Raw genomic sequence first — 6,792 nt, 5'->3', positions numbered from 1 at the left:
TCCGTTTCAACCCATCCAATATGACTTTGTTGGCAGCTTCGGCCTGTCCATTGGCTTGAGCATGTTCGACGGAGGTGAACTGGTGTTTTATGTTCAGATCGGCTACTAACTTTCTGAAGCCTGCATCTGTGAATTGGGTGCCATTGTCCGTGGTGATGGAATATGGAACCCCGAACCTTGTGATAATGTTCCTATATAGGAATTTCCGGCTTCTTTGAGCAGTGGCGTTGGCTAGGGGCTCTGCCTCGATCCACTTTGTGAAATAGTCTACCCCTACTATGAGAAATTTAACTTATCCTGATCCCTGGGGGAAAGGTCCGAGGAGATCAAAACCCCATTTTGCAAATGGCCAAGGTGAGGTTACGCTAATGAGCTCTTCTGGCGGGGCGATGTGAAAGTTGGCATGTTTCTGGCATGGTGGGCATGTCCTTACATACTCTGTAGCTTCTTTTTGTAGAGTTGGCCAATAAAATTCCGCCCAGAGTACTTTTTTGGTGAGAGCTTGTGCTCCGAGATGATTTACCACAAATGCCACTGTGTACTTCCTCTAAAACTTCCCTTGTGTTGGAGGTCGGCACACATTTTAGTAGTGGTATTGAAATCCCTCTTTTATATAGGGTGTTGTTTATGATGGTGTAGTATTGAGCCTCCCGTTTTAACCTCTTTGCCTCCTTCTCATTTGTGGGGAGTGTTTCTATTTTGAGGTAATTAATTATGGGGGTCATCCATCCTTGATCCTGACTTGTTATGGCTAGGACTTTTTCCTCTTCCGAGATTGATGGATTCTGCAGCATTTCCTGGATGAGGCTTCTATTGTTGCCTCCTGGTTTGGTGCTGGCTAGTTTTAAGAGTACATCAGCTCGGGCATTTTGTTCGCGGGTATGTGGCAGATCTTATATTCCCCGAGTTGTCCGAGCTGTTCCTTGGTTTTATCCAAATACTTTTTCATGTTGGGATCTTTGGCTTGGTAGCTCTCTGTTATTTGTGAGGTGACTACTTGTGAATCGCTGAAGATGTTGAGTTTTTGAGCTCCCACCTCCTTAGCCAGCTTCAAACCAGCTAGTAACGCTTCATATTCCGCTTGGTTGTTTGAGGCCGGGAACCCAAATTTGAGGGATAGCTCAACTTGGGTTCCTTGATTGCTTTCTATTATCACACATGTGCCGCTTCCAGTCTTATTTGAAGACCTGTCCACGTAGAGATTCCATTCTGTGGGGTTTCCAGGGTATCTGTGAATTCTGCGATGAAGTCGGCCAAGTATTGTGATTTGATGGCGGTCCGAGCTTCATATTGGAGGTCGAACTCTGATAACTCGAGTGCCCATTGTAAAATTCTTCCTGCTAGATCTGTTTTCTGCAGTATCCCTTTTATGGGCTGGTCGGTCCGAACCTTAATGGTGTGAGCCTGGAAGTACGGGCGAAGTCGTCGAGATGTCAGTATGAGAGTGTAGGCGAACTTTTCTATTTTTTGGTAGTTCAGCTCGGATCCTTGCATCGCTTTACTAATGAAGTATACAGGTTGTTGCCCTTTGTCGTCCTCTCGAACCAGTGCTGAGGCTACTGCCTGATTTTCTACTGCAAGGTATAATACGAGTGGTTCTTCCTCTCGTGGTCGAGTTAGGATAGGTGGTCGTCCCAGAAAATTTTTGAAATCCTGGAAGGCTTGCTCACATTCCATTGTCCATTCGAACTTCTTTCCTTTCCTTAAAGTGGCATAGAAGGGGAAAGATCTTATCGCTGATCCCGCTAAGAATCTGGATAAGGCTGCTAATCTCCCGTTGAGTTGTTGTATCTCTCTGACACAAGTCGGGCTCTTCATGTTGAGTATGGCCTGGCATTTGTCCGGGTTTGCTTCAATTCCTCTTTGTGTGAGCATGAAACCTAAGAATTTTCCCGCTTCTACTGCTAAGGTGCATTTTGCGGGATTGAGTCGTATGTCATGCTTCCTTATAGTGTCGAACACCTGAGCCAGGTCGGTCAGTAATGTCTCTTCGCTTTGTGTCTTTATTAACATGTCATCCACGTAGACTTCCATGATTTTTCCGATATGATCTGAAAAGACTTTATTCATTAGCCTTTGATACGTAGCTCCCGCATTCTTGAGACCAAAAGGCATCACTATGTAGCAGTAATTTGCTTTTGGTGTTAAAAACGAGGTCTTTTCTTGATCTGGTGGATACATGGGGATTTGGTTGTATCCGGAATATGCATCCATAAACGAGAGGTATCTATATCCGGATGAAGCATCTACCAGAGCGTCGATACTTGGGAGTGGGTAAGGATCTTTTGGGCAGGCTTTGTTGAGATCGATGTAGTCGGTGCACATTCGCCATTTCCCATTTGATTTTTTCACCAAGACGACGTTAGCTAGCCATAGTGGGTACTTGACTTCTCTTATGAATCCTGCCTCCAGTAGTGCTTGTACCTGTTCTTCCACAGCTTGGGATCGTTCTAGCTCAAGTTTTCTTCGTCTCTGCTGTACCAGCCGAGATCCTGGATAGACCGCCAACTTGTAACTCATTAGCTTGGGGTCTATGTCTGGCATGTCTGCAGCTTTCCATGCGAAGAGATCGACATTATCTCGTAAGAATTGTACTAGTAATTCTTTTGCGTTTCCTTTCTGGATCGTGCCAATATTAGTTGTTTTGTCTGAGGTGTCTCCGATCTGAACTTTCTCTACCTCTCCTTCGGGCTCTGGACCGAGTTCTTCTCGTCTCTGAACTCCACCAAGCTCAATTGTATGGAACTATTATCCTCTGCCTCTGAGGTTTAGACTTTCGTTATAACAGCGGCGTGCCATCTTTTGATCTGCTTTTATTGTAGCTATCCCTTCTGTAGTTGGGAATTTCATGCATAGATGCGGAGTTGAGACAATTGCGCCGAGTTGATTTAGTGTTGTCCGACCTATTAGGGCATTGTAGGCTGAACTCACGTCGACCACGATGTAGTCTATCTTGAGTGTTCTGGATTGGTTCCCTTTTCCGAAGGTTGTATGTAGTGACACGTATCCCAGTGGTTGTACTGCGGTATCGCTCAGTCCGAACAGGCTGTTCGGGTATGCTCTAAGCTCCTTTTCTTCTAAGCCGAGCTTGTCGAAGGCAGTTTTGAATAAGATGTCGGCGGAGCTCCCTTGGTCTATTAATGTGCGGTGGAGATTGGCGTTCGCCAGTATGATGGTGATGACCATGGGATCGTCGTGTTCTGAGATGACACCTGATGCGTCTTCTTTGGTGAATGTGATTGCAGGGATGTCAGGTGCTTCCTCCTTCCCTTCGACATGATATACTTCTTTAAGATATCTTTTGCGGGATGACTTGGAGATTCCTCCTCCTGCAAATCCTCCGTGTATCATGTGGACATGTCTTTCTGGCGTACGAGGTGATCGCTCAGCTCGTCCGACATCCCTTCGTCTTTTTCTTTGCTCATCATCTCGGGTGGCCAGGTACCGATTTAGTTTTCCTTCTCTTACTAAATTTTCTATGATGTTTTTTAAATCGAAACATTCGTTGGTGGAATGTCCTCGGACCCGATGATATTCACAGTATTCGTTCCGATTTCCTCCTCCTCTTTTGCCTTTGAGTGGTCGAGCTGGGGGTATCTTTTCTGTGTTACAGACTTCTTTGTAAATATCCACCAGGGACACCCGAAGAGGGGTATAATTATGATACTTTTTTATTTTTTTCCCCCGTTCGATCTTCCTTCTTCTTGGATTCTTTATCTTTATCTCGGTAGGTGAAACCGGATTTTGAGGCCTCCCCAAGTCAGGAATTTTCTTCCATGTTGATGTACTTTTCTGCCCGCTCTTGCACCTCATCCAGAGATGTGGGGTATTTCTTTGATATAGATTGGCTGAAAGGTCCCTCTCGTAAGCCGTTGATGAGGCCCATGACGACAGCCTCTATTAGCAAGCTTTGTATATCCAGGCATGTTTTGTTGAATCTTTTCATGTAGTTGCGAAGACTTTCCCGATCTCCTTTCCTGATTTCTAGTAGACTGGGAGCGTGCTTGGCCTTGTCTTTTTGGATGGAGAATCTGGCCAAGAACTTTTTGGCTAGGTCGTCAAAGCTTGAGATGGACTTAGGAGGTAAGTTGTCAAACCATCTAATTGCTGTCTTCGTGAGAGTCATTGGAAAAGCTTTGCAGCAAATGGCGTCTGAGGCGTCAGTGAGGTACATTCTACTTCTGAAGTTGCTGAGGTGATGGTTGGGATCTGTAGTGCCATCATACAAAGTCATATCCGGAAGTTTGAAGTCTTTAGGGATTTTAGTCTTCATGATTTCCCTAGTGAATGGATCTTGATCCTTGCGAGAGTTGTCCTCAGGGGTGGTCCGGGTAGCCTTTGCTTTGAGATCGGCTTCAAGTTGTAGGAGTTTATCTTCCAATTCTCGACGTCGTCTTACCTCTCTTTGTAGATCCTTGCCGACTTCTTGCTGGTACTGGCTTTCTTTTTCGAGTTGCTTTAGGCGATCTTGAAGTGCTTCTATTACTCCCGGATGTGATGAGTTTTTGTCTCTGTTAGATTCCGGAGTGTCTTTTGGTGTGGCACCCGTGTTTTTGTGCGGCGTTCTGTTTTCTAAATCTAAGTTGTGGTCGTTATCCTGTTCGTCCGCCATGGTGATGGGATGACTTCCAAGTTCCCTGGAAACGGCGCCAATGTTTCGAGGGTTACCTGAAACTGTAGGTCGATCTCGGATGAGATCTTCTGTACTGGTCGGAGATGACGTGTCCGGCTGGCTGGTGGCGGCCGAAGCTGTTGTGTCCGACTTGTTGGACTGGCTGCACTTCTGATCCTTGGTCACCGGAGGGTGGGGGGTACCTGCAAGAGACTCCGATGCTTAAGTTAGCATGGGTATTAAGCAGGTTTATTGTAGAATCGGAGTATGAGTTATACCTGGGTGCTCCAGTGTATTTATAGTAGTGTGGGCTGACCTTTCCGATAAGATAAGTTAGTTATCTTATCTTATCATATCTTTGGGTGAGGTCAGCTTATCTTCAAGGGAACCGCCTTTATCTCTATAGGCTTGGACTGCCTTTGAATTTGGGTCGTGTTCCTCTATTTGGGCCCTTTATTGGGCTTTCCTGTCGATTTTGCCGACCTCTTTGAGAAGAGGTCGGGTAGCCTGACCTGAAGAGGTCGGTCGCGTTGTCGCCAATCATCCCAGGTCGGATAGCTCGACCCAGGATATGAACACCACCCGACCAAGAAAAAACTTCATTCTTAACCCCAAAAGTAAACTATTGCTACATCGTCATGCCTTTTGGTCTTAAAACGCGGGAGCTACTTACCAAAGATTATGAATAAAGTCTTCACTGATCACATTGGAAAAATCATGGAAGTCTACGTGGATGACATGTTAATAAAGACACAAAGTAAAGAGACGTTGTTGTCTGACCTCGCCCAAGTATTCGACACCATAAGAAGGCATGCCATGCGACTTAATCCTGCAAAGTGCACCTTCGCAGTAGAAGCTGGCAAATTCCAGGGTTTCATGCTCACACAAAGAGAAATTGAGGCAAATCCGGATAAATGCCGGGCCATACTCGACATGAAGAGTCTGACTTGTGTCAAAGAAGTACAACAACTTAACGGAAGGTTAGCAGCCTTGTCCAGATTTCTAGTCGGGTCGACAATAAGATCTATCCCCTTCTACGCCACCCTAAGGAAAGGGAAGAAGTTTGAATGGACCACCGAGTGCGAGAAAGCCTTCCAAGATTTTAAAAGATTCTTGGGACAACCACCTATCCTATCTCGACCACGAGAAGGAGAACTACTCATATTATACCTCGCGGTAGGAAGTCAGGCAGTAGCCTCAGCATTAGTTCGAGAAGACGACAGTGGGCAACAACCTATATACTTCATTAGTAAAGCATTACAAGGATCCGAGTTGAACTACCAAAAAATAGAAAAATTTGCCTACGCACTCATACTGACATCTCAACGACTTCGTCCATACTTCCAGGCTCACACCATTAAGGTTCGGACCAACCAGCCCATAAAAAGGATTTTACAAAAAATAGACCTAGCAAGCAGAATCTTGCAATGGGCAATCGAGTTGTCCGAATTTGATCTTCAATATGAAGCTCAGACAGCCATCAAATCACAATACCTGGCCGACTTTATTACAGAATTTACAGACACCCCGGAACCCCCCACAAAATAGAATCTCTACGTGGACGGTTCCTCAAATAAAACTGAAAGCGGCGCGGGTGTGATAATTGAAAGCGACCAAGGGACCCAAATTGAACTCTCCCTCAAATTCGGGTTCCCCTCCTCAAACAACCAAGCGGAATATAAGGCACTACTAGCTGGTTTGAAACTGGCTAGGGAGGTTGGAGCTCAAAAGCTTATCATCTTCAGCGACTCACTGATGCACGAAAACTTGTGTCTCAACAATTTTCACTCGGCAAGTATACCGGATTGTCGTCAAGTAAAATCTCACAATAGAGTGAGGTCGAATCCCACAGGGATTGATTGGTCAAGCAACTTTAATTGGAGGAATGTTCTAGTTGAGCTAAGCAGAATTTGATTGGAGAATTGCAGGAAATTAAATGGCAGAAAGTAAATGGCAGGAAATGTAATTATTGGAAATAAAGGACTGAATGTAAATGATGGAAAGTAAATTGCAGAATCTTAAATGGGGAATGGGGAGGATGAACATAAAAGTAAATGGCAGAAAGTAAAGAGAATGGGTAAGATCAGAAATGGGGAGTTCATTGGGCTTAGGAGATGTTGTATTCTCCGGATCAAGTTCATTTTCATCTCTTCCTCAATCAATGCATTCATTGACCTCCT

This window comes from Arachis ipaensis, chromosome B01 (assembly GCF_000816755.2).
Source record: "Arachis ipaensis cultivar K30076 chromosome B01, Araip1.1, whole genome shotgun sequence".
Classification (NCBI taxonomy): Eukaryota; Viridiplantae; Streptophyta; class Magnoliopsida; order Fabales; family Fabaceae; genus Arachis; species Arachis ipaensis.
The sequence above is the reverse complement of the archived record's forward strand: the minus strand, read 5'-3'. Positions refer to the sequence as shown.